This window comes from Tursiops truncatus, chromosome 3 (assembly GCF_011762595.2).
Source record: "Tursiops truncatus isolate mTurTru1 chromosome 3, mTurTru1.mat.Y, whole genome shotgun sequence".
NCBI classification, from domain to species: Eukaryota; Metazoa; Chordata; class Mammalia; order Artiodactyla; family Delphinidae; genus Tursiops; species Tursiops truncatus.
This window is the reverse complement of record NC_047036.1, coordinates 99,839,733-99,857,074: the sequence shown is the minus strand read 5'-3', so window position 1 is coordinate 99,857,074 and position 17,342 is coordinate 99,839,733.

The window sequence follows — 17,342 nt, the reverse complement described above, 5'->3', positions numbered from 1 at the left end:
TTCTATATATGGTATCATGTCATCTGCAAACAGTGACAGTTTTACTTTTTCTTTTCCAATTTGGATAGTTTTATTTATTTATTTTCTCTGATTGCAGTAGCTAGGACTTCCAAACCTGTGTTGAATAAAAGTGGTGAGACTGGACATCCTTGTCTTGTTCCTGATCTTAGAGGAAATGCTTTCAGCTTTTCACTGTTGAATATCATGTTAGCTGTGGGTTTGTTATATACGGCCTTTATTATGTTGAGGCAAGTTCCCTCTCTGCCCACTTCCTGGAGAGTTTTTATCATAAATAAGTGTTGAATTTTATCAAAAGCTTTTTCTGCATCTATTGAGATAATCATATGGTTTTTACTCTTCAGTTTGTTAATGTGGTGTATCACACTGATTGATTTGTGGATGTTGAAAAATTCTTGCATCCCTGGGATAAATCTCACTTGATCATGGTGTGTAATCCTTTTAATATATTGTTGGATTTAGTTTGTTGAGAATTTTTGTGTCTGTTCGTCAGTGATATTGGCCTGTATTTTTTTTTGTGGTATCTTTGTCTGGTTTTGGTATCAGGGTGATGGTGGCCTCAGAGAATGAGTTTGGGAGTGTTTCTTCCTCTGCAGTTTTTTGGCATGGTTTGAGAAGGATAGGTGTTAACTCTTCTTGAAATGTTTGATAGAATTTGCCTGTGAAGCCATATTGTCCTGGACTTTTGTTTGTTGGAAGTTTTTTTATCAGTTTCAATTTCAGTGTTCATGATTGGTCTGTTCATATTTTCGGTTTCTTCCTGGTTCAGTCTTTGAAGATTGTACATTTCTAGAAATTTGTCCATTTCTTCTAGGTTGTCCATTTTATTGGCATATAGTTGCTTATAGTAGTCTTTTGTGATCCTTTGTATTTCTGTGCTGTCCATTGTAACTTCTTTTACATTTCTAATTTTATTGATTTGAGCCCCTCCCTTTTTTTGATGAATCTGGCTAAAGGTTTATCAATTTTGTTTAGATTTTCAAATGACCAGTTTCAGTTTCATTGAGCTTTTCTATTGTTTTCTTTCTTTTTCATTCTGTGACATAATTATTTTCCAGTTTGTGGGTCACCCACCTGGTAGGTATGGGATTTGATTGTATCATGAATGTGCCCCTCCTACCATCTCATTGTGGCTTCTTTGTCTTTGGAAGTAGAATATCTGTTTTGGTAGGTTCCAGTCCTTTTTTTTGTCACTGGTTGTTCAGCAGTCAGTTGTGATTTTGGTATTTTCGTGAGAGGAGATGAGCTCAAGTCTTTCTACTCTTCCATCTTGTCTCCTCCTCCTACCTCTTCTCTTTTTCTATCAGATCTAAAGATTTTCCAACCGTGTGACATGGGTGGGATTAACTCCATACAAACACCTAACCAAATCAGAGGGTCACATTCCCCTGATCCTCACATTCAGAGGTTGACGAGGGAACTAACTGGTTGACTCAAGAAAGTCCAAGATTTTATGTGGTGGTTGCAGGAAGAGAACCTATTTCTGCCCTCCTTTATTATGTATAAAGAGACATGTAACTCTGGTTGAAACTGGTATCTAACCTGAGAACACAAGGATGTTCAGGTTTAGATAAAATTCATATTGTGGAAAAGAATGGAGAGTCAGAATGAAATCGGAAGCTTATTAACATTACTGGGTGACTACTTTAATTTTTTGGTTACCTGAGCCACTAAATGCCCTTTTTTTCATTTCTTTCAACTGAAGGCAGTTTACCTAATACAAAGTCAAATAGGGATTAAATCTCCTGCTTCCTCTAATGCCTTATGAGGATTAGTTTTTGATTAGTTTTTGAGCACTGTATATATTTAAACAAATTGGAACCACATCTCCTGTTTATTAGTCTTCTGTTTCCTTCTTCCTCTTGTACTGAGTATTAGGAACAAACCTTTGTAACTTAATAGGATGTATGGAAAACAATCTGAAAATAATAGATAATTTTATGGTTAGAGTAAGGTATCAAACTGGCATTTTCTATGTACGTAGTGATGATTTAAATGAAAAATGATGATTTTATGCTCATAGTAAAACACAAGGTCAGTTTTATCCCTTGATTGAGTTATATCACTGTCATCAAGTTTGGTTTGTGTGCCAAAATAGCCCAGTGTCACTGGGCATAATTGTTGATAGCAGTTCAAAAATAATTTTACAATGTGCCAAACAACCAAATTCAAATTGAGTTGTCAAATCAACTTATATATGTAAACATAGGAGTTATTTCCTTAGACTTTCTTAACTATAGTGCTGAGTGGATTTTTTTTCTTACACATTTAAAAAGAAATCATTTTGCATATTCTTTCATTGACTATTGTCACCATATATATTAACTATGTGTGTATATATCGTATATATATGTGTATATACACACACACCTATACATATTTATTTACATAATCATTCTCTTCACACATAAAATATGCATACAGTGCATAATATTTCTCTATAAAAGTATATTTACCTGAAAGTATGCTATTTTCTAAATAGTCTCCTTATACAAGTATACATAAATTGTTTTTATACAACTATTCTTATATAAATATACATAAATTTGATTTTGAGAGAGCTTATTTGAACAATGTGGCATTGACTCACTGATATAGGAATATTATCAAAGTAAACTGTAAGGAAAATTGTTCAATAAACGGACAACTTTTTTTTTGAATCAAGTTGGACTAAAATGCAATGTAGAAAAATATGTGGACTCAAATTGTATGCAGTAAATCTATGGATACTTGTAGACAAGACAGAAAGATTATAATAAAGGTAATGTTTTTGATAGAAAAATTTGTTGAATGAGTGTGAGGGTAGAAAATTATGGGTATTTTTACTTTCAAAATGTTTTCTGGAATACTGTTGTCACCTTAAATTTTCAATTAATTTAATGAATAATTGTAAAATTTGTGAGGAAAAATTTACAGATGAGATGCATTTTTATTCTGAAGGATATTTTTACAAAGAGGTAGCATTTTCACATTTATCAAAAGATTATGAGTCACTATTTCTGGAAGAAAATAATTTCCTCTCTCTCATACTTTTTAGTGATGTCCCAGTGACTTTCCAGACAGGCAAGCTGCACAGAGTTGGTGCCCAGTGACAGCAAACTAGGCTTACAATCAATGTCCTGACTCCAGGAAGCAGGGCTGTGATGGCATCTCAACTCTTCTGCTACCATCTTTCCCTAATGCTGCTTTTGGTTCCAAAAAAGAAAAGAAAACTGCTAGCCCCTAGAAATGAGTAATAATTTGGAGTGATTAAAAATGAATGAAAATAGTTCAAATCCATCTTTTGCATAAGTAATGAAATAATTGGCCCCTAATAATAAAATAATCCATTGACAAAGCTAACAATTTCTAAGCCTCCTAGAAATTTTCAGTCTAGCATGACATATGTTTCCCTAATTTTAAGAGAAAACCTGAAGGCTAATTTTTTAAAAATACATACATTATTTCAATTTTATTACTTTAATTTTTAAATGTATTTTTGCCTTTTTATTAAAAAACAGTATATGCAATTTTAAACAATTAAAAAATATTCAGTGAGAACAAAGTGTCACTTCAGTTTTCTAATCTTGATTATCAGAGGTGATCAGAGTTACTGGTTTCTTGTGTGTCCTATAAATATTCTATACCCTTCTTCACACGTCTTAGTTCAGATGTGTGAATATATTTGTTAGATAATTTTGCAGTGGAATTTCTAGGTCAAGGAGTGTTTAAGTCAGGGTAGTCTAGGTTACGTTGCAGTAAACAGCAATCCCAAAGTTTAAGAGACATAAAACACAAATTTTAATATTGACTAATGCTACATGTTCATACACAGTCAGTTGAGGTCTCCACACATGCTTGGAGTAATGAAGTAGCCAGTGTCTGGAACATTAAGCTGTGGAGTCGGTCCCCATTTATAGTCTGTGTTTGAAAATTTGCCTACTTGCTAAAATTTATTTCTAACCAACCACCAAAACAATACTCAAAGGGCTTTTGTGGACATTCACAGGCATGCACAGAATGGCAAAAAATTCAAGTTGCCCAACGTGCACGTTTTCAGCTGAGATCAAACAAGGTGATGCGGTACCCTCTTGCTTCAGCTCTCCTACTGTAAACAAGTCACTTTTACTGTGGTCTATTTAGTGCCACTTTTTCATGTTTTGTGCTTTGTTTTCAGTGATTTTGCTTTTTAAAATGGCCCCAAGCATAGTGCTGAAGTGCTGTCTAATGTCCTAGGCATAAGAAGGCTGTGATGTGCCTTATGGAGAAAATAATGTGTTTGATAAACTTTATTCAGGCCTGACTTATAGTGCTGTTGGCTGTGAGTTCAGTGTTACTGAATCAACAATATAGTACATCCAGGAAAAGGAAGAGATTTGCCTATCTGTATGTGAGGCTGCTACAGAAAGGGCTAAAGTAACATCTAATAGTATTAAGATTCAAGCTATATAGTACCATCTAAAGCTATAGGAACAATGAAAAATAGTTAAATTTGTGGATTCATGAGAGGACAACCAAAGAAAAAAAAAGAATAGTAGATAGTATTGTTGCAAGGCTGAAAAATATACGGTCATGTTATCCAGGAGCAAAAAAAACTTTTTTAGCTACTGTTTTACTGTAAAGTAATACTGCATTTAATTAATTATTTGTAAGAAATATATATTCAATAATGTGTCTTTAATCAGAAACATATGTAAAACATGTATTATTAGTTGTATTGATCATTTGATGGAAAGAAACCTATCTGTGTATTTCTTCTAGGACCAATGACTTAGGATTTGCTACTTCTCTAATCATAGAGACTTTATAGAACAGAACTATTGTTGACAAGAATCAACTACAGCTTACGTTTTATCTTAAAGTCCAGAAGTGACACAATCATTTCTGCTCATATTTCATTGTCCAAAGCAAGTCATATGACTATTACTGGCTTCAGTGGGGTAAGGAAGGATAATTTTCCCTCAGGAGAGAAAAACTGGGCATTGGTAAATAGTAATCAATCCATCTACCAAAAAGGGTTTGAAATAGCCAAGTATCCTCAAAGCCACGTGTATTCCTAACAGCATCTGGGAGTACCTGTTTCCCCATACACTCACCTACTGACACTAGGAAGCTGTCAAAAGTAGGTCAAATATTGCATCTCTTTATCCACACCCTGTGTAACTTCCTATAAATATATTACTGGCCAAGGAGAAATACTAGTCTCCCTTTGAGAGTTTCCTCTGATGAATTGTTTCCCTCATTGTCATTGTTTTTGGCTTGTAAGACTGCTTCTGCATCTATCATGCATGGGGGGATATTGGGAAAAGATTATTTCTCTGGGTAGCAAAATAAGATTGTCTATATTTATATTATTATATTTTATCTAGATGAATATTCTTTCGGAAAAATATTGAGCTGGTTTAGAGTCAGATTTATTTTGGCATGCAATAGTGTACATTAGCCATTGGAAAGTTGCTGAAGAAATAGATCCTGCCCCTGGTGTCTGTTTAATGTTTTAATATTTGCATGGCATATCTTACTTCATTCCTTTAGTTTCAGTTTTTCTCTAATTTTGTGCTGTTAATGTATCAAAAAGCATTTTTATACAGTCTGAAGGTCTTTGTCTTTTTACTGGAATACCAACTGCATTTGCATTTAATGCAATTACTAATATATTTGAAATTCTACCACCAAACTATGGTCTTCTTTGACTCTCTCTCCCCAAACTCTGTTGTTCAGCCTGGTAGGTATAGCCTCTTAATTTTAAATTCCTGAGGTATGCTTCAAATACCAGTCCTCTGCATCAACTAAATTATGAAAGATATATAGAGAGCCCTTGAGAAGCCCCCTTCCTTAGGATTAATGTAGATGGAAGCATTCTCTCCCCCATCCAATGGGGTAATGCTAGCTCACTGACAAGATTTTCCAAGGAAATCCTCTCTGTCACTATTAAGCTTTAAATTTTCAAAAGAATTTTTTAGGTGAGGTGGCTGACCTTGTAGAATCTGAGAAACATTTCTCATGCTCTAGCATTGGTGAACTGACATCTCACTGTAGACTATATGGGTACTTGGCATCTTCCCTATTGTTCTCAGCCTTTGGGGCCTCTTCCAAAAGCAAGGTAGAAAGATTATCATTTTAAACTCCTATTTCATTAGTTCCTTAAGAATGTTTTTTCATCCCTAGATTTTTTTAATGTGATTGCACTTTTATATTTAAGGATTGGCAAAGACTTTTCTGTTTATTTTTAATATCATTTTTTAAAAATTGCAACTATAACATATATTTTGTAAAAAGTATGATTCCACTGAAATTATAAACCCAGAGTTTAAGGCCATTCTAAAGGTTATGTTAATAGAATGAGCTTTAGATTTGTAGAAGTTCAGCTAAAATTCTTAACTGAAGTTTGAAAGACTATTGGCAATAAGACTTACTCCTAAGTCCTACAATTGAAAAGATTATTTTCCTTACAAATCATCTACTCCTTGCCAAAGGCCAAATAAGTTGGTCTAATGAGAATATCACATTTGTGATTACTGTCCCATCTCTTTTGTACCAGGATAAGAGTATATTTTCACATAACATTCAAACCACTAGGCTGCAGACTTATATTTTAATTGGTTTGTACATGTTTGTACTCTCTCTTTATTTTGCATTCTGTCTTTCTCTGTTGCTTGCATAAATACATATATATTTGAAATAGAAGAAAAACTGCTTGTGATATTTAGAGAGCTCTTCTCTCTCATTTAGGATGCTTTTGACTGATTTGTAGAAAGTTGTAGGATTATTATAACCATGTTAATATTTAAGTTTATACATAGAGATGAAGTCAGTGATTAGTAAGTTAAAAGGATGAGTCTCTCGTCTCTCAATTTTGTAATGGAGGCAAAGAATTGTGCAAGTTTATTTGGGGATAATGCTAATAAATCATAATAAAGAGGAAATTTGCTTTTTTTGTGTAAGTCCTACTGGCGTCTACAAAATTCTTGTGTGCTTCACTGGTGTTTAGTAAGCATTAGTTGAATTGGAATTGGACAGCAGATGAACAGTTCTGACATTATCACTGGCATAACTGAATGAGCATGGTAGCCTACCAATGTTGGCTGACTTCATTTGAACTTCTGCTCTCCATAGAAGATCAGCTTTGCAAACAGGTTTCCTAGTATGTGTAAGAGAAAGTAGTTTTGCTGTGCCTGCCAAACTTACATTGATCCTATATATTTCCTCCATTTCCAGCAATCCTTGTCTTTTTGTTTTTTTGTGGTATGTGGGCCTCTCACTGTTGCGGCCTCTCCCGTTGCTGAGCACAGGCTCCGGACGCGCAGGCTCAGCGGCCATGGCTCACGGGCCCAGCCGCGCCACGGCATGTGAGATCCTCCCAGACCGGGGCACGAACCCACGTCCCCTGCATCGGCAGGCGGACTCTCAACCACTGCGCCACCAGGGAAGCCCAATCCTGTCATTTTTAATGGCTTCTCATAGCCCTGGAGAATGTGGGCATGAAAACTTTTTCAACTTGAAAACTATTAGGTGGGCAGATGGAAGGCAATTGTGAGCTAGATATTAGGATTTTTGGATTTTTCTCCCTCCAGTATACAGCAATTTGGCTGGAGAGCAAGAAAAGCCACTTCTCAAATTCATGCCAGGGCACTCAAAGCATGTGGCAGGAAGAAGAGAGAGGCAGCCTCTCTGACACCAAACTTGAGGTGAACAACATTTCTTATTTTTATCTCTGCTACATGGATGAATGGAGAAAGGCCTGAGGACTTAGAAGCATTTTTTTTAAGGTCACATGGAAAGATATTATTCTTTTCTCAAGTTTTCTAACTTTATTCTATACAACACTGGATTATGTATCTCCAGAAGTTGCCAGAGGAAATGGCAATAAACTTCTTTTAGATGCATATTTCCAAGAAATAGATTGCAATTAGCATTCAGAAAGAACCATATAATTTTTAATTTATAACCGTTCTGTAAGATCACCAACTTTCCTAATTCCTTATTCAGTTGATAAGGAAATTGCTATTGCAAATAGCTAGATGATTTGTTCAGTGTCACACAACTAATTTGCAAGGCATTCTGATTCCTAGTGCGTTGCCTTTTTTATTATATCTGCCACTTTTGGGGTTGGATTTTTCCTTCTGGCAAGACTGTGCTAATTCTTAGCAATGAACATCTGAGTTTCTTGACACACAGAAAGAGATTAATATCTGTGCCCAAACTAGCCTTATATCTGAATTTCAGCTCCTGCATTTACTGACTGTGGTCTCTTAACCCAACTGATTTTCGTATGAATCTCAAACTCAGATTACCAACATGTAAAATGCGGATAATGGCACCAGAGTTGGATGGCTGTTATTGTACATTAAACAATGTATATGTAATACCCACAAATTAGTAGGCTTACAATAAAAAGGATGTATTTTCCTCAGTATCTATTTGTATTCTTTATATGTTTGTTATACCTCAATCAAGCTGTATTACCAGCAGCATGTTTGAGAGATGTGTAGGGCAGAAAAATGGCTATGTAATAACCCAACTTCAGAGAGACTTTTTATTGTTTTTCTTCTTTTTCTTTTTTTCCCAGTTAACTATATCAGCAAGTCATTGTGAATTCTCATGAAGCAAGTTTGAGTATGGAGTGTAAGGTTGGAGTGACAGAACAGAGGTAGATACAAGAGAAATTCAAAGAAAGACAATTCTTTGTCACACATTGTGTTATGATGTAGATAAGGAGTCTATTCACAATGGGTCCCCAGTAATCCAGTTGCTAGGTTTACAGTTCTGTGCACAGCTCTAGTCTCAGCAGGGAATAAGGATACTAGGAGGGAAACCAAGACGGAAATCAGGTTTCTCCAGAATACTTCAACATGTAATGAGGGAGATAGGAAATATTAAAGTACGAAGACCACACAAGCCCTCAGTGCTTATTCCTAGAACAATGGATACTGGACTTATTGACAATAATATCAGTTAATCTGGGGGGACTGAAAATCCTGATCTAAATATAAACCAGCAAGAATATGCCCAGGAGCTACGAAAGGGCTGAGCCTTCAGGCAGCATCACTATCAAATCAGCCTGTGAGAGTCTGGCGAAGTCAGGGGCTCATAGGAGGGAGAGGAGACTGAGACAGAAGCGTGTTTATTCCTGTGGATTTTGCTATGGTGAAAAGTGAAAGTCAGATAATCAATTAGCAGTTATTGTCTCTTCTTTTTGTTTGTTTTGTTTTTTGACTTTCACCTTTCTCCAAATAGGAGCAGCTTCTCTTTGCTCACAGGTGACAGAAAGGACTCCTGGGTAACTCGATGCCAAACCGCAGAGCCCCTAGATTTGCTCTATGTGTGTTATGTTAGTGTGTGTGTGTGTGTGTGTGTGTGTGTGTGTGTGTATAAATACATATAAAGTATGTATATAAAATATATGTATAACTATGTATATGTATAAATATATATAAAGGAATATGTATAAATATGTAAATTTTATAGCAAGTCCGTTATGTATATAAAATTATATTTAGCATACATATATCGACTCCACTGAAACAAATGCAGAAGAGTTTTTCAACCCTGGCGTGAGCTAGTGAAAAAGTAGTGGAAAACTTTATCAGGGAAGTTGGTCAATGTGATTAGGTCATCTGTGTTTGCTAATTGGCACTTATCAAAGTTAAGCTTCTACCCTCTCACAGAGACTTAAGGCAAGGTGCCTACCTTCCTTGAGGATTACATTTTAAAGGGATGGTTCTCAGGTCCTTGAGAGAGACAGTCCTGGGCTTAAAAACTGGTAAGAGGCTAGGAGAAGATTTACATCTCAAAGAGCAGAGAAAGGATTTATAGTTGAACGTTTACTAAAGTAAATGCTCTAAAAAATTGAGGTCGGGGCTGATATTCGGGAAAAAATCTATGTAAAATTTAGTCAATCCGAAGGGAAAGTTAAGACCATTTTGGTCAATATATATGATATATATATATATCATATATATATATATCATATATATAGTCAAGTGAATTAGTTAACTTCAAACATGACTAGAATAAAATAAATATTCTAATATTTGTAATAAGCTATAAACACTTAAATCACTGATTTAATAAATAAATAAAAACAGGATAACAGAAATATAGTTATTGAAGTATAGTTGATGTAAGTTACAGGTGTACAATATAGTGATTAACAATCTTTAAATGTTATATTCCATTTATAGTTATAAAAGATTGGCTGTATTCCCTGTGTTGTACAATATATCCTTGTAGTTTATTTTATGCATAATAGTCTGTACCTTTTTTTAATTTTTAAATTTTATTTTTTAAATATTTATTGGAGTATAATTGATTTACATTGTTGTGTTAGTTTCTGCTGTACAAAAAAGTGAATCAGCTATATGTATACATATATCCCCATATCCCCTCCCTCTTGAGCCTCCCTATCCCACCCGTCTAGGTCATCACAGAGCATTGAGCTGATCTCCCTGTGCCATGCAGTAGCTTCCCACTAGCCATCCATTTTACATTTTGTAGTGTATATATGTCAATGCTACTCTCTCACTTTGTCCCAGCTCCCCCTTCTCCCACTGTGTCCACAAGTCCATTCTCTAAGTCTGCATCTTTATTCCTGCCCTGCCACTAGGTTCATCAGTACCATTTATTTAGATTCCATATATATATGCATAAGCATACGGTATTTGTTTTTCTCTTTCGGACTTACCTCATTCTGTATGACAGACTCTAGGTCCATCTAACTCATTACAAATAACTCAGTTTCATTCCATTTTTTGGCTGAGTAATATTCCATAGTATATATGTGCCACATCTTCTTTATCCATTCATCTGTCGATGGACACTTAGGTTGCTTCTGGACACTTAGGTTGCTTCCATGTCCTGGCTATTGCAAATAGTGCTGCAATGAACATTGTGGTACATGACTCTTCTTGAGTTATGGTTTTCTCAGTGTATATGCCCAGTAGTGGGATTGCTGGGTTATATGGTAGTTCTATTTTTAGTTTTTTAAGGAACCTCCATACTGGTCATCATAGTGCCTGTATCAATTTACATTACCAGCAGCAGTGCAGAAGGGTTCCCTTTTCTCTACACCCTCTCCAGCATTTACTGTTTGTAGATTTTTTGATGATGGCCATCCTGACCCATGTGAGGTGATACTTCATTGTGGTTTTGATTTACATTTCGCTAATGATTAGTAATGTTGAGCATCTTTTCATTTGCCTCTTGGCCATCTGTATGTCTTCCTTGGAAAAATGTCTATTTCAGTCTTCTTTCCATTTTTGGATTGGGTTGTTTGTTTTCTTGATATTGAGTTGTATGAGCTGTTTATATATTTTGGAGATTAATCCTTTGTCATTTGCTTTGTTTGCAAATATTTTCTCCGATTCTGAGGGTTGTCTTTTCATCTGGTTTATGGTTTCCTTTTCTGTGCAAAAGCTTTTGTTTCATTAGGTCCCATTTGTTTATTTTTGTTTTTATTTCCATTACTCTAGGAGGTGGGTCAAAAAGGTCTTTATTTTAAAGTATATGAGAATTGCTACTCCAGCTTTCTTTTGATTTCCGTTTGCATGGAATATCTTTTTCCATCCCGTCACTTTCAGTCTGTATGTGTCCCTAGGTCCAAAGTGGGTCTCTTGCAGACAGCATATATCCGGGTCTTGTTTTTGTATCCATTCAGCCAATCTGTGTCTTTTGGTTGGGGCATTTAATCCATTTACATTTAAGGTAATTATTGATATGTATGTTCCTATTACCATTTTCCTAATTGTTTTGTTTTTGTAAGTCTTTTCCTTGTCTTGTATTTCCTGCCTAGAGAAGCTCCTTTAGCATTTATTGTAAAGCTGGTTTGGTGGTGCTGAATTCTCTTAACTTTCACTTCTCTGTAAAGCTTTTGATTTCTCCATTGAATCTGAATGAGATCCTTGCTGGGTAGAGTAATCTTGGTTGTAGATTTTTCCCTTTCATCACTTTAAATATATCTTGCCACTCTCTTCTGGCCTGTAGAGTTTCTGCTGAAAGATCAGCTGATATTCCTGGACTTGATTGACTATTTCCTTTCCCATGTTGGGGACGTTTTTGACTATAATCTCTTCAAATATTTTCTCGGACTCTTTCTTTATTTCTTCTTCCTCTGGGATGCCTGTGATTCAAATTAATGTTGCTTAATGTTGCTCCAGAGGTCTCTGAGACTGTCCTCCATTCTTTTCATTCTTTTTTCTTTATTCTGCTCTGGGGAAGTTATTTCCACCATTCTCTCTTCCAGCTCACTTATCCATTTTTCTGCCTTAGTTATTCTGCTATTGATTCCTTCTAGAGTATTTTTATTTTCAGTTATTGTGTTGTTCATTACTGTTTGTTTGCTCTTTAGTTCTTCTAGGTCCTTATTAAATGTTTCTTGTATTTTCTCTATTCTATTTCTGAGATTTTGGATCATCTTTACTGTCATTATTCTGAATTCTTTTTCAGGTAATTTACCTATTTCCTCTTCATTTATTTGGTCTTGTGGGTTTTTATCTTGCTCCTTTGCCTGTATGATATATCTCTGTCTTCTCACTTTGTCTAATTTACAGTATTTGAGATCTCCTTTCCCTAGCCTGCAGGGTTGTAGTTCCTTTTGCTTCTGTTCTCTGCCCCCAGTGGTGAGGTTGGTCCAGTGGCTTGCATAGGCTTCCTGATGGGAAGGACTGGTGCCTGAGTTCTGGTGGGTGGAGCTGAGTCTTTTCCCTCTGATGAACAGGGCCACGTCAGGTGGTATGTTTTGGGGTGTCTGTGGGTGGGTTTGTGTTCCTGTCTTGTTTGGTGTGAGGCATCCAGCACTGAAAGCTGCTGGCAGTTGGGTGGAGCTGGGTCTTGGATTCAGATAGAGGCCTCTGTGAGAGCTCTTAGTGATTAATCTTCCCTGTGGCCAGGAATTCTCTAGTGATCCAGCATCCTGGACTTGGTGCTCCCAGCCTCAGGCCCAACTTCCAGTCAAGGAACCAAGATGCTGCAAGTCACTCATCCTGGTAATAAAGGGATTAAAAAAAAAAAGACTAACAAAACCCCAGATAAATGGTAAAAAGTAAAATCAGACAAAAACACAGAAACAAGGAAACATGCACACACACAAAAGAAACAAAAACAGAACCAAATAAAACAAAAAGCAAGAAAACAACCAAACAAACAAAAGAACCCAAGAATCAAGCAATTAAACAGAAAACTGACAAAAACACAAAACCAAAACACAAAACCAAAGCAGAATGCCAATTGAAGAATGAAGCAAAGACACCAAATGAATTGACAAAAATGATAATAAAAAAAGAAAAAGAGAAAAGACAGAACAACAGAAAAACAATGTAGAAATAGAAATATAGAAAGTATATTAAAGAAAAAAAAGACAAAACCCCAGAGAAATGGTAAAATGTAAAATCAAACAAAAACAGAAACAAGGAAATACACACACATGCAAAAGAAACAAGAACAGAACCAAATAAAACAAAAAGCAAGAGAGCAATCAGACAAACAGAAGGGCCCCAAAACAAAATCGAACAATTAGAATCGAAACTAACAAAAACACAAAACCTAAAAACAAAACCAAAGCAGGGTGCCAGCTGAAGAGTAAGGCAAGGAAACAGTACAAACTGATAAAAATGATTAAGAAATAATAATAAAAGGAAAAACATAGGACAACAGAACAGCAAAGTAGAAATGGAAATACAAAAAAAAAATAATGTATTGAAGAAAAATAAGGGAAAAGAACGCAGAACAACAGAAAAGCAAAGTAAAAATAGAAATATATAAAAAATACGTTATAAAACATTGAGGATCCCAAGAGACTAAATAAAAAATACTAAAAAAAAAAAAAAAGCCAGAACCAACAACAGAATGAATCAAAATATAATAAAAATATTAGTAATAATTATGTTTCCCTGGGATCTCAGCTGTAGGTGTCCTTGTACATGCCGTGAGTCACAGCCCACCTCTGCCTCCCCAGGAGACCCTCCTCTGCCTCTGGGCTTGTCTTTGGACCTGCTGTGAGTCCTGTGGGGACCATGCAGACTCTGATCTGGTCCAGTTCCTGCGTGTGATGCCCCCAAAGTCCACAGCTGCCAGAACTAGACCATTTTCATTTGTGGGAACACTCATTGTCTACTCAGATACTCCATAGATGCAGGGTCTACTTAGCTGATCATGGGGATTTAATCTGCAGCTTGTACAGATGATGGAAAGATTTTTGATCCTCTTCCTTAGTCGCCCTTTCCCTGGGATTCAGCTTTGGTTTTATCCCCACCTCTGTGTGTGGTCCACCCACAGGAGTCTGGTACTGAGGTTGCCTTGGAGCTCTTGGGTGTGCCACAGTGAAGACCAGGTACAGAGGTGGTACGACTGCTTGGATCACGAGAGCCCCTGTGGTGCCAAATCTGAAGGGAAGCCGGCGGCCAAGGGCACAAGAGATATGGCCCTAGTGAGGGCCTTTTCTGGCACCCGGCAGCAGGCGTGTGAGGGCCAGCCCTGAGGGGGCTTTTTCTATTGCTTGGTGACCGGCACATGAGAGCCAGCCCTGAGAGAGCTGCTTTTATTGTCCATAGGCAGGCGCTGGCATGTTGGGAGAGAGAGGTTACAACAGTGGCTCCTCCCCTTGCATGTGACTTAGCAGTAGCGCCCTGCTTCCATGGCAGTCCAGTCTTCCTCTGTAGCATTCCCTGCTGCAGATTTCTCCCTCATGTCCCCTCAGTCAGTTTCCCCACAGCCAGCAGCAGTTCTCACTCTGGGCCTGTTCTCCAGTCCTCATGCTCCAGCTCCCAGCCCCCTTGCATACCTGTGAACACACGGCCCAGTCCAGGGCACGTAATGCACAGTACAGAACGTCTGTGTATTTTTCGCTCTGTCCCATCTACCACAGATCGGCCACTTCACCCTCTTCTGACAGCATCAAATGCTTCCCTTCTGTCCCAATCGACTTCCCCATCAGAGAGGGGTTTCCCTGAATTCGGGAATCTCTCCTCTGCTTCAGCTCCCCCATCCCAGGGTGCAGGTCCCATCCCACTTCCTCTCCTCTTCCTTCTCCCTTCGTTTTTTTCCATCCTACCCAGTTATGCAGGGATCTTTAGAGTCCTTTCTGGTGTCCAAGATCTTCTGCTAGTGTTCAGCCGGTGTTCAGTGAGAACTGTTGCATCTGTAGATGTATTCCTATGCATTCGTGGAGAGAGATGAATTCCACGTCCTCCTACTCCTCTGCAATCTTAACTCCAGATATCCTGCTTTTAAAAAATTAGCTTTGGTTATGATTTAAAAAGAAAAAAGTTAGAAGAGTAAGAAAGCTTGCACTCAAGGGAAGCACTTAGACTTAGTTGATTGATGGCAGTGAAATGTTCAACTTCTTAGAATTGAATCCGTCCCCTTTCAAGCACAGGTGTTTACAAGCCTCGTGCATCATTAATATTGGAGAATGCACCACGAGCCATGCAAAAACAACAGAATTACAGGTATTTTGTCAGAATTCTTGCAACCAGAACTAAAAATAATGCATGCAGCAAAAGTATATTTTCTGGATAAACAATAAATGGGTGGTCGCAATAAAAAAAATTAAAAGTTAATTAAAATAACACCTAATTTACCAAGAAAAGCAAAACTTGTGCTTTAAAGTCTTGAAGCAGAAGTTAGAGATACTGAAACAAATGTGACTGTTTTGTTTTTAACCTTTTCGTTTTGGTTGCCATGTTCGAAGTCTTTTACTTATTATAGTGTTATCTGCTTAGTACATATTTGTGGAAAGAAAGAAGAATGCTAAAAGAGGGAGGAAAGGAAGGAACGACTGGGGAAATAAAACAACCTCCTTAACAATATAGATGAAAGAACACAGTTTAATACTGAGTAAGCATTATCAGATTTACAGGCATGTAAGCTAGCATGAAATTGAGTATAAAATCTGGACAGAATTTCACACAAATTTATACAGTATAATAGAAAAAATTAACACTTATCTCCTTGAGAGACAAGAAGACTCATTTGTAATTATCTCCTGCATATCTTATGAGAGACTTCAAGGTTAATTTCAGAGACATGGGTTTACAGTTACAGTAGTCAGAAGGTCCTAGATCTTGCACTGAAAATCAAAAGGTTGAATCTCTTGTGTTTTCTAGAAGACACTCTAAGGAGGAGGGGTAGGGAACAAATTGCCTCCTTCCTCTTTATTAAACCAAGAAAAAATGATCTTTATTTACTGAGGATTTGAATGCTAGATCATTTTATCTTCACAGAAGGAGGAAGGGGGAGGGAGGGAGAGGGGAGAGAGCAGGACGGGGAGAAGGGAGACTGGATGGAGGGAAAATTCACATATGAAAAAGCTGGATAATGTCCCACAGCAAACTGGGCAGCCTTCCATTACCTCATGGGGAAGTTGCCGGGAGTAGCAGATTTCTGTTTCTTGATTCTTATGAAAAGACAAACAAACACAAATTACCCTACAGACTCAGGAAAATGCTCAATTGCGCTCTGGTTCAAACTTGAGAGAAGGGACTAGTGTTTAGGAATAGTTTGCATTTGATTTTGTTGATTTCTTTTTGAGACAGATTCTCTCTTCCCCTAGACAAGCAATGGGGGCTATAGCATCACAAAATCTTAGCAACTGCTTTTTTTAGCGGAAGAAAACAGTTTCCCTCTCCATTGGTCTTTTGTTCCTTACCCACTGCTCATGCCTTCTCTCCCCCCACCCTTGAGTCTTTTTATAAAGTGGCCTCAATTCTAATCTCACATGCAGAATGGTAAAGAAAAAATGACAGGAAGCTGCCAATGGGATATTCATGGGGTGCTTCTTATGTACGTACTTTACTGCCCACCCTGAAATGGGGATTGTGGACTGTTTCTGTTATTCAGTGGCTTGTGAAAAAAAAAAGGTAGGAAAGGAATACCTTTTCTCCATATGACAGGTATGAGGAAGACAGTGTGTTCAAATTTCCAGCATCATCTCAGATTTAATGGTAACAATTGTGGTCATTACTTTTTAATTTACTAGAAAAAAAATTCCTTCAGAAGTCTCTTTGTCCCCAAAGATAAACATAGAACCTGAACAATTTGGGCATCAAGTTCTCCTTCCTGATATTTTTTTCTGGGTGATTGTAGAGATCCAAGGAATTGTTTCCATAAATATTCTATGACTTGTAGAAAAAGTTTTGTCTCATATCAGAGCAAGAGATGTTTGTCATTTACTATATTAAGCTCTTTTCTCCAAAAATCTGTCTTTGTGCTACATTTGCTCCAGAGGAATTAATTATATTTTTAAAACTTTACAAAATTTAGGAGATTTATTTCAACTTACCAGTTCAGATGCCTTGTTTCATAATTAAAATTTACCTTTGTCACTAATAAACTTATCTTTTGTTGCAAGT